Source organism: Lactuca saligna, chromosome 9 (assembly GCF_052625555.1).
Source record: "Lactuca saligna cultivar CGN05327 chromosome 9, ASM5262555v1, whole genome shotgun sequence".
Taxonomy (NCBI): Eukaryota; Viridiplantae; Streptophyta; class Magnoliopsida; order Asterales; family Asteraceae; genus Lactuca; species Lactuca saligna.
The window spans coordinates 115,250,754-115,265,145 of NC_136425.1; positions in this window are offsets into that span (position 1 = coordinate 115,250,754).

Consider the following 14,392-nt stretch of genomic DNA (forward strand, 5'->3'; position numbering starts at 1 on the left):
ACTTTGGGGACCGGACCTTGTACAACATCAGCGATGGTGGCTCTGCTGACCGAGCTCTACCTGTCATTATCCGCAGAACAGCTCGTAATGTTGAGCAGGGTCGAGTAGCCATCGACCGGGTCGTGGAGATTGATGCCAACTCTGGTGTCAACACAGTCCGCATTCGCCATCTCGAAGAAGACATGGAACGGACCCGGAGAACCAATGAAACCCTACAACAACATCTGGTTGCCTCTCAAGCAGAAGTCATGGAACTTCGAGCACGTCAAAGGACTCATGAGCGACACCTTCAAGAGGTGGTCCGTCAAATGAGAGACCTTAGGGTTCTCCCGAGGAATACTCATCGCGGTTAGATGATGTCTAGTACATCATTATCTTTTGGGTTAAGGATTAGCCTTTAACATCTGTGCTGTAAGTAGCACTTATCTGTAAAATATTCCTAACTTTTAGTACTCTAATTAGGAATCTAAGAACTGTCAAACTTTCCGTATAGTATGATGTAAGACCTACTGTTAGGTCAGTTTTCATTGAACTCATTACATCAGTAATACCAGTATTATTGACAACTACCTACTCTGTGGGAAGAATCTGTACATTTGGGTTTTCCTACACATCTTTCTTGTTATGATCTCAAACACTCATTCAATTGTTGGGCTATGGTTAGTTAGTCCATGTGTCATTCTCACCTTACTTACAAATTGATTCTTACCACTTTTCTCATCTTTATAAACATATAGCTGAAAGATGCCTCCTCACAAATCTCCCCAGAATAACCCTACATCTACACCACCTCCTCCACCCCCGATCATCGATACAACAGCCCTAAATGTTGCCGTAGCTGCAGCAGTGGCAACTACCATGGCACAGTATCACTCTACTGATGCCAGCAGAGGTGGAACCCCTGTAAACTCTATTCTGGTTGAAACTCCTGTGCACTCGAGAGAGTGCTCTTACAAGGATTTCACCAACTACAAGCCAAAGTCCTTTCATGGGACCGGCAGAGTCATTGCTCTCTCGCAATGGTTCGAGAAGACTGAATCAGTCTTCGAAATTTGTTCATGCCCTGCTGCGAGCAAAGTCAAATATGCCGCATGCACCTTCGAAGGGAAGGCACTGACATGGTGGAACGGCCACATTAAATCTCTAACTCTCATCGTAGCCAACGACATAGGCTGGGAAACGATGAAAGACCTCCTGATTGAGGAATACTACCCGAGGGGCGAGATCCAGAAACTAGAGCAGGAGCTTTGAAGTCTGACCATGAAGGGCACCAACATTGTTGCTTACACTGCCTGATTTAGCAAACTGGTGGCCCTCTGCCCTAATATGGTTCCCACTGAAGGGAAAAAGATTGAAAGGTACATATGGGGGATAGTGCCTCCGTATCAGGGGAATGTCCTATCATCATACCCCGCTACCTTCGACAGTGCCAACCGACTGGCACAACGACTCATTGACCATGGTGTCAAAACCTCTGCAACAACAACAACCCTAGCCATCTCGGAACCCTCCAAACCCACTGACACCAAGCGGAAGTTCTGGGATGACAAGAAGAAGCAGCGAGCTGCCAAGAAGCAGCAAATTATGGCAGTACATGCCGCGGTAACCCCTGTTGCTGCTACTGCCCCGATGAAGCAGTATGCTGGAAGTTTGCCTAAGTGCAAAAAATGCAACTTCCACCACAACGGTCCCTGCCGTGAAATGCAGTGCTCTAACTGCAACAGGAAAGGACACACCGTCCATTTCTGTAAGTTCCCGGCACAACCGATCACACAAGTCCCTGGCTCTGGCGCGAGCCCGACTTGCTATGAATGTGGCGAAACAGGCCACTATAAGAAGCACTGCCCCAAAGAGAGAAATGCTGGAGGAGCAGGGAGGGTACTAGCTATAGGCCACGGGGAAGCAGTTGCTGACCCGACAGTGGTGACTGGTACGTTGCTCCTCGATAACTCCTATGCATGCATTCTGTCTGATAGTGGAGCGGAACGAAGCTTCGTGAACCATAAATTTTCTCGCATGCTTAAACAACAACCACACGCACTTAAAGAACAATTCACAGTAGAAATGGCTAATGGAAAAACAGAAAACACCAATAGCATATACTTAGGATGTACCCTAACTCTAGATAACCATACATTCCCAATCGACCTCATGCCGGTCTCAATAAAAAGCTTCGACGTTATCATCGGCATGGATTGGTTGAGTCTTCATCGCGCCGACATCATGTGCTTCGAGAAAGCAGTCCGTTTAAACCTTCCGTCTAACGAAACTCTTATAGTCTACGGCGACAAACCTGGTGCGATTCTTCGCATTATATCAAGTATTCAAGCACAAAAATATCTGCGCAAAGAATACCACGCATTCCTTGCTCACATCGTCGACACGAGCCTCGAAACGAAAGCACTAGAGAACATTCCAGTAGTGAGCGACTTCCCCGACATTTTCCCAGAAGAACTACCTGGATTACCTCCGCAACGACATGTCGAGTTCAAAATCGACTTAGTTCTAGGAGCTACCCCAGTAGCCAAGTCGCCCTACCGCTTAGCACCAGCAGAGATGCAAGAATTATCTGGTCACCTTGGGGAGCACCGGTCTTGCTCGTTAAGAAGAAAGATAGATCATTCCGTATGTGTATCGACTACAGAGAACTCAACAAACTGACGGTTAAAAATCGTTACCCTCTGCCTCGCATAGACGATCTGTTTGACCAACTGCAAAGGGCGAACTATTTTTCCAAAATTGATCTGAGATCCGGATATCACCAGTTACGAGTACTAGAGGAGGATGTTCCAAAGACATCCTTCCGAACTCGTTACAGACACTACGAGTTCGTGGTGATGCCATTCGGATTGACCAATGCGCCAGCAATTTTCATGGACCTGATGAACAGAGTATGATGACCTTACTTGAATCAGTTCGGCATCATTTTCATTGACGACATCCTGATCTACTCCCGAAGTAAGGAAGAGCATGGCGATCACTTGCGACAAGTTCTAGAAACTATACGAAAGGAGAAACTTTAAGCGAAGTTCTTGAAATGTGAATTTTGGATCCGAAGAGTCGAATTCTTAGGACACGTGGTAAGCAAAGAGGGAATCCACGTAAAGCCATTGAGAACTGGTCAGCACCCAAGACGCTGACAGAAATTCATCAATTTCTAGGTCTTGCTGGCTACTACCGCAGATTCATTCAGAAGTTCTCCTGAATTGCGAAACCTCTTACAACCCTGACCCAGAAAGGCGTGGCCTTTGACTGGGAAGAGAAACAAGAGAGAGCATTCCAAACGCTCAAGCAAGCCTTGTGCACTGCGCCAATACTATCTCTCCTTGAAGGGATAGAAGACTTCGTAGTCTATTGCGATGCATGGAACCAAGGGCTCGGGTGTCTTCTGATGCAGCGAGGTAAGTTCATCGCCTACGCCTCCAGACAGTTGAAGGCACACAAAGTTAACTACACGATCCACGATCTTGAACTGGGAGCAGTGGTGTTTTGTCGTGAAGATCTGGAGACATTAATTGTATGGAACGAAAAGCACTATCTTTACCGACCACAAGAGTTTACAACACATATTCGATCAGAAGGAGCTCAACATGAGACAACGACGGTGGGTCGAGCTACTCAGTGATGATGAATGCGATATTCGTTATCATCTGGGTAAAGCCAACGTAGTAGCAGACGCCCTAAGCCGGAAGGAATATTCTGGTCGCAAAGTCAAGTCACTGTCAATAACCATCCATTCACACTTGTCTAACCAAATTCAATCGGCCCAACTTGAAGCCATGAAGCCTGAAAATGTGATGAGTGAATCCCTTAGAGGAATGGACAAGAATTTAGAAGCCAAGGGTGACAGAGCCTTATACTGATGGACCGGATCTGGACACCGAAACACGGTGGTTTCCGAGACTTGGTCATGACTGAGGCGCACAACACTCGGTATTCCATCCACCCAGGTTCAGATAAGATGTATCTGGATCTTAAAAAGCTATACTGGTGGCCTAATATGAAAGTAGAGATTGCTACCTTCGTAAGTAAATGCCTTACTTGCGCAAAGGTAAAGGTCGAGTACCAGAAGCCCTCCGGTTTACTGCAACAACCAGAGATTCCAGAATGGAAGTGGGAGCGGATCACTATGGATTTCATAACCAGGTTGCCCAAGACAACGGGTGGACTTGACACCATATGGGTCATCGTCGATAGATTGACCAAGTCTGCACACTTCCTGCCAATCAAAGAAACCGACAAGATGGAGAAACTTACGAGAACATACATTAGGGAAATCGTACGGCTACATGGTGTGCCTATATCCATTATCTCCGATAGAGATAGTAGGTTCACCTCAAGATTCTGGCAATCACTGCAACATTCCCTAGGAACAAGGCTGGACATGAGCACAACCTACCATCTACAGACCGACGGACAGAGTGAGAGGACGATCCACACATTAGAAGATATGTTGCGTGCTTGTGTAATTGACTTTGGAAAAGCGTGGGATACCCATTTACCCCTCGTCGAACTTTCCTACAACAACAATTATCACACGAGCATAAAGGCAGCACCATTTGAAGCCCTCTATGGCCGAAAGTGCAGATCTCCTCTGTGCTGGGCTGAGGTGGGTGATACCCAATTAGCTAGAGGGCAAGCTTCTTACAGTACTCTCACCGGTCCGGAAATCATTCGGGAAATGACAGAGAAGATTGTTCAGATCCGTGAACGATTGAAAGCCTTTAGAGACCGACAAAAGAGCTACGCTGATAAACGAAGAAAACCTTTGGAATTTCAGGTGGGAGACCGAGTCCTTCTCAAAGTCTCACCCTGGAAGGGCTTGATACGCTTCAGTATGTACCTAGGAAGCCTAATCCTAGGTACATAGGGCCTTTCGAGATTCTCGCAAGAGTCGGCCCCATAGCTTACAAGCTCGATCTACCTGACACACTTCGTAACATACATTCTACATTCCACGTATCTAACTTGAAAAAGTGTCTGTCCGACGAGACTCTCGTAATCCCACTCGACGAGATCGAGATCAACGAGAGCCTCAACTTCGTGGAAGAACCTATGAAGATCAAGGACCGTGAGGTCAAGCAGACGAAGCAAAGTCGTATCCATATCGTGAAGGTTCGCTAGAACGCCAAGCGAGGACCAGAATTGACTTGGGAATGCGAGGATCAGATGAAACTGAAATACCCTCATCTTTTCGCTTAGTTATTTGTAACTTCTTATTTTCTTAAATTCTAATTTCAGGACGACATTCCTTCTAACGAGGGGATGATGTGACAACCCGAAATTTCCATTTGAATGAACATTATCTATTCAATAGAAGCTAGTCCAGTTTCAGTGAGTTTCAGACTTTTCCGAACAAGTTTGTGTACATTAGGGTTTACGTTTCTGGAGTTATCAGGAGAGTGGATACTCCGGGGTTTGTGAAATTTGAACATTCCAAGTTTCATAATGTTATAGTCCAACTTCCGGAATAAAAATATTTTCTTTCAAAATATTTCAGGACTATAAATAGATTCTGAATTTAATTAATTCATTATTCACAATTCCAACTAGAGAAAAGCCATTTCTCTCTGACGGATCTTCGGGTTTTCATCCCGGATTGTGAGTCTACTTTCCTAAATGCATTTTAATGCTTGTTATATGCGTTATAATATTGTTTACATGTCTAAAATACAAGATCCGGGAGCTTACGGCCCAAGAACGTTCTTGGGGTGTAAACTCCAAAACGAGGCTTAAAAGCTTCCTAGTCCCGATTCCTTGTTAAACAACTAGTTAATGACTTAATGTATAAACATTTGAGGCTAGAAATCACTCAAGAACCCCTAGTTATAGGAGTTTACAGCCAAGGATATCTCTTGGGCCATAAACCCCTTTTTAAGGGCTGTAAGTGCCCTAAATCACCCGTAAAGCTTAAGGACATTTACCCTCTAATGTTTGTAGTTAATTTGGACACCAAAACACTTCAAAATCATAGGGTTTTAGGAGTTTACGGCCAAGGATATGCTCTTGGGCTGTAAACCCCTTTTTCAAGGGCAAAGTGTGCCCTAAACACCTTTAAAGCCTTAAGACAATTAACCTTGTATACTTGTAACTTGAATGAGGAGAAAATGACATCAAAATCACCCCTTAAAGGGAGTTTACGGCCAAGGAACATTTCTTGGGTCGTAAACTCCAAGTAAAGGCACAAAGGTGTGCCTAATGTCCCCTTTAGCCTTAAGCAAAAACATGGAAGTTATCCTACATGTGCAATTGCCTTAAATGAATTAAAACCAACACCCCATAGGAGTTTATGGCCGCAAACTCTAGGGGATATGGTCCTTTGGCCGTAAACTACCAAAAGGAGCATTCCAAGGCCTTAAACTACTTCAAGGATTATTCCAACAAGGCTAGGCTTATTCTAGGATCAATATAGCACTTCAAAACACCCAAAACCACCAAGTGTGGAGTTCACGGCCGTAAACTCAAGGAGATTATGACCTTAAACTCCAAAGGTGGGGTTTGTTGGGTGGTGAACTCATATACAAGGTCATTGGTGCGTTAAACCCCTTTTGCCTTGTCCCGTATCAACTTAGATGCAACCATTAGGACCTATAACACTTATATAAAGTGTTTACATGTTCCTAAGTGTCTCAACATACTTTGTTAACTTATTATTTGGCTAATTAGTTATATATATGCTCATTATATGATAACTAGGCTCGTGCGTGTGAACAAGTCTCCGTTTTCCACCTAGCACGGTACCCGATACATCAATCCAATCTACTCACCACAAGTGAGTTCATACCCCTTTAATTAACCTTTGAAATGCTTTTGAACATTTTAAATACTTTATGGGGGGGGAATAGAAGTTAAACACTTACAGTTATTACATCAATCACATGTGATTAATAACTAGAAAACCAATGATTTTATCACTGTTCAAACTGTTTATCAAACTGCTTCACTTCAAAATGTTTTACAAACTCTTTTACTTATCAAATGCTTTTATTAAACCTTGTTTTACTTCTTATAAATTGCATGCCCATATATGTATAGATATATAAGTAATGTTTAAAGGGCTTAGGAAGGACATCCGCCCTATTTCCTTTTCGCGCATTGAGATGTGGTCTTGTGGGATTTCGGGTGATCATCCGAGGGTCGTTTCAATATTAGTTATATATCATATATACATGTATAGACATAAAAGTACTTCCATATTCATACTTATCAGTACATCAATAGCTAGTTACCATCGGGGTAACACAGAACATATACAACTATACTAGAAACAGAACATATACAACTATACTAGAAATAGTACATATACAACTATACTAGAAACAGTACATATACAACTATGCTAGAAATAGTACATATACAACTATACTAGAAACAGTACATATACAACTATACTAGAAACAGTACATATACAACTATACTAGAACGGGAAACATTTTATATACATGAACACGTTAACAATTGTGATCCACTGTGTCGGAGCATGCCTTAAATGTCATGGCCCAAGTTGTAGCTAGAATTCTCTTGGAGGGAGAGCATGAGTTTGCGTATAGATCTATACTGGATTGACTATCCTACACCTTGTTGCTAGCTACAGCCGGACCTGCAGGTCTGCGGGTGTCAAACGTCATTCTGTTATTACGACCATTCATTATGTCGTTGTTACCAGTCGATAGCATGGTGCAATTTATCAGATTATACCTTAATATAAATCCGGTTTAAGGTAGTTAGTACAACAGTAGTTCTTATAATACAAGACTATAGTACTACAATGATTTACCCATTACATATTTTAGTGATAACCTCACTTGAACGTTAATGTACAAACTATATTTTGTTAAATGATAGTTACACTTGGGAAATTACACACTTTTACATCAAACGAGCATACAAAATAGTTAAGCCTTGGTAGAAGGCTACTTTAATAGAAAATATAGGTTTTTCTGAGAGATTCAAACTTTTACAAACAATTACAAACCTTTACATACATTTTACAAACTTATACTTGATACATGTTCAAACATTTTTGGATGACAAATACTGACACTAAAATACTTATGAACTCACCAGCTTAATGCTGATAAACTCTTTCAAAATAACTTGTATTCTCAGGTCATCAGTAGACAGGTACCGAGGCCAGCTTTTGAGAAGACGGAGTGCATTCAAGACTCATCTTATTATTTTGATATACATTATTTTTGGTGTCTATATTGTACTGAACACTCTTGTATTAAAATTATATATTTAATGCAATGGATGATGTTGTTTGCTTATTTACATTTACTGTGTTGTGATACTTTACATGACGTCCTCCGCCACAGAACGTTTCCGTCGTTCTTCGTTTTGGGGTGTGACAACATACATACATGCTAGTATAGTATCATTATCTTGGACAATACAAAAATAAAACATGGTGTTGGACACTACGAGTTGACCTTGGGATATGTAATCAGGCTTGGAATGAATATAGCCAGATCAACTATATTTATCCAAGGTGTGACTATGGTATGCCAAGGCATGGTCGTGGTGAGTAACAAGCCTAAAAACTTCCCATACAAGAAAGTTACTGAGAATCAAATATAAAATTTAAAATACTATAGGAGTATTTTTTAATAGCATAAGTTATGTGAAAACTAAACAAATCCTTAATAATAGGTGTATAGTCACAAAGTGGATACTCTAAAGTTATATATAACTTAGAAATCATAGACTTAGAATCTGTGGTCATTGCCTTACTTCCTTTTCCTTGTTTGGATGTGGACCTAGGGTAGGATCACTGATTCGAAGGTCTATCATATCTTGTTATATGTAATTAGTATGCTCTATGACGTTATAGAAGTAACTAATAATGATCAAACCCCTATAAGTATTTTTAGGAATACGACTAATATATGCTTCCTACCCCTTCCTATTTTCGCACGTGTAGCATGTCAAGATTCTACTTACTAGGCGACCCCTGCTTTCCTAACCAGGAAATGGTGGGTGATTATGAGAAGGATCAGAAGTAGAACCGGGGATAATCTACCCTACATGCATAGCCAGGGTTTCCACGAACCGTTTCGACTACATCAGACCTGTGCACCATTGGGCAACCGTGATCGAGGGTTGGAGTCGATGACAATGAAAGCAAATCACCATGTGGAGACCAAAGAGGGTGCTATGACCTCAACCATGGGGGACCGACTGACAGAGCCCTCGCGGCGAAGATCTGGCGGATCATGAACATCAGGGATTAAAACAAGGTGATTGCAAACCGAGTTCAAAAACTACACGCTACTATAGACCCTACCATCTCACGTACCAGAGACTCGGAAAGAGACTACTATTTCAGAGACCAACTCTGTTTTTAGGACCTTATCTCCACTAGGGCAGAGGCAAGAGAGTAACAGGGTAGACACACAGCATTCGAAGAAAGGATGATTGCAGCCAAGCATCGATTGGCAGAATTGCAAGGTGCATCTACTTTGCCTCAGGCATCGCAAGGGACGGATCGTCGTGAATAGAGTTCATACCGCTCACAAGACCTTGTAAATTAGGTTCATGAGTATGCGTTGGGTCTACTCTATTATAAGTGAAAGCACGACACTACAATTTAAGTGGTCATACTAATCTAGAGATTTAGTTGTTATCAAAACTTTTCCTTGCATGGAGGTGAGACAGACCTGCATCGAGGTCAAAAATGTTCGCTGAAGCCACAATTACAAGAATCATATTAACAAGATGGGCTTAGGACCTAGCTTGGGTCAAACTACAAGGTTTCACTTGGATACAGATCTACTAAAACACATGAGTTTATCATATAAAGACTCTCGTTATAAACTGTTTACAGAACACCCTTAACAAACCCTTAACAACCGAATTACGTTACAAATTGATCTAAGATAAACTTAGTTAGAAAACTCGTGACGTATAGCCATTCTTGTCACACCTGAAAACCAAGAACGGCGGAAACATTCCGCGGTGGAGGACGTCATGTAGAGTATCGCAACAGTGTAAAATAATAAACAAGCAACAACATCATCCATTGCATTATAAGTAAAGTTTTAATACATGTGTGTTGTTTCATTCTAATAAGACAACAAAAATATACAATCAAAATAAAAGACGAGACTTGTCTGCTCCGTCTTCTCAAAACCTCGCCACTGTACCTGTCTACTGATGACCTGAGAATACAAGTTATTTTGAAAGAGAGTTTCAGCTTTAAAGCTGGTTAATTCATAAGTATTTAAGTGTCATTGACTTGCTTTGAAAATATGTTTTAAAATTCATGTAAACCTTTAAATGAAAATGTTGATATAACTATGAAAAGCCCTAGAAAATCCCTTATTTTCTATCAGTGTGAGATGTAGTCTTCTACCAAGACCAGAATGTTTTGTTATGACAATGTAGTCTTCTACCACGACCCGAATGTTTTGTAAGTAAAATGATAGTTTTTCCTTCTTTTTGACTACTACAAACAGTAATTAGTCTAACTCATCATTTATGTGAATATATCACAAAATAAAGTAAATGGAAAAATATAACCATGTAAGTGTTATCCCTGGATACCAGGACTAACACGCAATCGCAATAAACGATATGAATAAACTAATGAACCTATGAAGATGGTCCAATTGTCCTCTGTAGCAGCAGCAGGTTGGAGGAAGGGTTAGTCCCGTAGCCGACTCCTAATACAAGTGGTAACCTAAGGATCATCCGAAGATTTTCATCTCATCCTCTGTTGGAACAGCAGGATGGAGGAATGGTTAGTTCTGATATCAATCTATCTATTATAAGAGATAACCTTAGACATCCGTAGATGTTCATCACCTAGTGTTGCTAACAGCTGGGTTCCGGAATGGTTAGTCCCGTCTAGACGTCCCATCGAACAGGGATAGGTAGGAAAATTTACATAGAAGGTACGAATAAATCTTCCTTATAACTCTAGGTACAAGTATCCAGGTAAATGAATACAGGATAATGTATCTATGTAACAGTACTCATGTATGTTATTCATGTATCATGTAAGAATATGTAAACGTACTCATGTATGATGTAATCATATGTAAATGTACTCATGTATCATGTAATCATATGTAAATGTACTCATGTATCAGGTAATGTGCTTGTGTACACTCATGAATGAACTGACTGTTGTGTGATTCCTTGTAATAGGAATAATGTTTGATATCTTCAAATTATCCCTATGATAATTTACTGAAAGGTAATTGATTATTCAATTAGGTTTATACACTTTTACTACTCAAGGGTGTGGGAAACTAAATGAAAGATGACAACTATAACATCAATACATATATAAGAATATAAGTGTATATGCATAGTTTAGTTCAAGAATGTAAAAATGGTTTTGTAAGACATCTAAGGATTTTGAACAAATATAAAAAAGTGACTTGATGTCATTTTGATAAACATTTCAAAAGTAATACATTTGATAACAAAGTATTTTAAAGATAGAAAACCATTTCATGCATCACATTTTGTAGTATGTGAAATCTGTTGAATGAAAACATAGTTATAAAATACAAATAAATAATTTAATAACATGTTGTTTTCTACTTGTATTACCCCCCCCCCCCCAATTAAAGAATTTAAAATCATTTAAAACATTGATTAGGGGTATGAACTCACCTGTCGATGGTGATTTGGACGAACTGGACGGTGTAGGATTGTCAGGTGTCAAGTGAGGACTTGTACACACACTACAATCCTAATGAACATATAATCAGACATATATGCACTTAATTAGTCTTAAATTACTAATTGATAATGCTAAGACATCCTAGAACATAATAAACACTTTATATAAGTGTTTTAAGCCCTAAGGATTGCATCTAAGCTATTGTGGGATAAGGTACTTGGGTTTAGGGTTCCAAAGGACCCCATATATGAGTTTACTCTCCATATACCATCACACATGGAGTTTACGGTTGTAAACTCTTGAGTTTACAACCGTAAACTCCCAACCTTGGTGGTATTTTGTGTTTTGAAGTTCTAAATGATCCCTAGAATTATTCCAACTTGGTGTCTCAATTGTTGGAAGGGTTTAAGGCATATAAACACTCCTTTGAGGAGTTTACGGCCCTTAGGCCATTTCCTTTAGAGTTTGAGGTTGTAAACTCTTAAGGAAAAGTGTGTTTGATGCTTTCAAGTCTCTTGCATGTGTAGGATAGGTTCTAGACTTTTACCTAAGGCATTTGAAGGCATTAAGCACACATTGGTGCCCTTTAATCATGTTTATGTCCGAAGAACCATGTCATGGCCGTAAACTCACTTTGGAAGGTGCTTTTGATATGTTTTGGGTCCTTCAATTAAGTGGGAACAATTCTATGCAAATGTCTAGAGCTTTAGGTGCCGTAAAAGCACCCTTTAGTCCAATTTATTAGAGTTCACGGTCCAAGATCATCTTGGGCCATGAAATCCCATGTGTTTGAATTTCTTGGTTGTTTTCTTGTCCCTAATACACATATATATGAGTCGAAGGTAGTAGCATAACACAAGGGACGATCTAGGCTATGTTTCGGGAGTTTACCGCCTAAGAACACCTTGGGGAGTAAACTCCTAAATCTAGTGATTTAGCCTTCTAAATCATGTTATAAACACATATAAAGCTTTCTAACACTAATTGAAAGAGTTACTCATGTTTTGGTATAAAAACCCGAGGACCCGTGAGAGAGAAAATGGCTTTTCTCTAGTTAGAAATGCAAATAATGAATGAATTTGGTTCAGAATTCTATTTATAGTACTGATATTTTTGGTAGAAAATATTTTATTCCCGAAATGATCTCTAACATAATAAAGTGCTGGAATAACAGTGTTACACAAAAATCTAGTGCATCCACTCTCCTGATATTTGCTGAAGTGTAAACCCTAAATTACTCAAACTTATACGGAAAAGTCTGAAAGTTTACTATGACTGATATAACTTCTATTGAAGTGTTATTGTTTATACAGAATGGAAATTCCGGGTTGTCACATCATCCCCCCGTTAGAAGGAATTTCATCCCGAAATTAGAATTTAAGAAAGTAAGAAGTTACAATTAACTAAGCGAAAAAATGAGGGTATTTCAATTTCATCTGATCCTCTCGTTCCCAAGTGAATTCAGGTCCATGCTTTACGTTCTAGCGAACCTTCACTATCGGGATACGACTCTGCTTTGTTTGCTTGACCTCTCGGTCCATGATCTCTACTGGTTCCTCTACGAAGTTGAGGCTCTTGTTGATCTCGATCTCGTCGAGTGGAATAACAATAGTCTCATCGGATAAACACTTTTTTCAAGTTCGAGACGTGGAAGGTAGGATGTACGTTACTGAGTTCGTGCGGTAGACTGAGTTTGTAAGCTACAGGACCGATTCTCGTGAGAATCTTGAAAGGCCCTATGTATCTTGGATTGAGATTCCCACGCTTTCCAAAGCGTATCAAGCCCTTCCAGGGTGAGACCTTCAGTAGGACTCGGTCGCCCACCTGGAATTCCAATGGGTTACTTCGCTTTTCAGCGTATCTTTTCTGTCGGTCTCTAGAGGCTTTCAATTCTTCACGAATTTGAACGATCTTCTCTGTTGTTTCCCGAAAGGTCTTAGGACCCGTGAAAGTGCTTTTGGGAACTCGTCCCTTAGCTAACTGGGTATCACCCACCTCAGTCCAGCACAGAGGGGATCTGCACTTTCGACCATAGAGGGCCTCGAATGGAGTTGCCTTTATGCTTGTGTGATAACTGTTGTTGTAGGAAAATTCAACGAGGGATAAATGGGTATCCCAAGCTTTTCCAAAGTCAATCACACAAGCACGCAACATATATTCTAAGGTTTGGATAGTTCTCTCACTTTGCCCGTCGGTTTGTGGATGGTAGGATGTACTCATGTCCAACCTAGTTCCTAGGGATCTTTGTGATGACTGCCAGAACCTCAAAGTGAATCTACTATCTCTGTCCGAAATAATAGATAAAGGAACACCGTGCAGCCTTACAATTTCCCTAATGTAAGCTCTTGTAAGTTTCTCCATCTTGTCTGTTTCTTTGATTGGTAAGAAGTGTGCAAACTTGGCCAGTCTATCGACGATGACCCATATGGAATCAAGTCCACCCGTCGTCTTGGGCAACTTGGTTATGAAGTCCATAGTGATCCGCTCCCACTTCCATTCTGCTATCTCTGGTTGTTGTAAGCGACCGGAGGGTTTCTGGTATTCGACCTTGACCTTCGCGCAAGTAAGGCATTTACTCACGAAGGTAGCAATATCTGCTTTCATGTTAGGCCACCAGTATAACTTTTTAAGATCCAGATACATCATATCTGAACCGGGGTGGACGGAATACCGAGTGTTGTGAGCTTCCATCATGACCAAGTCTCTGAAGCCACCGTGTTTCGGTGTCCAGATCCGATCCATGAGGTATAAGGCTCC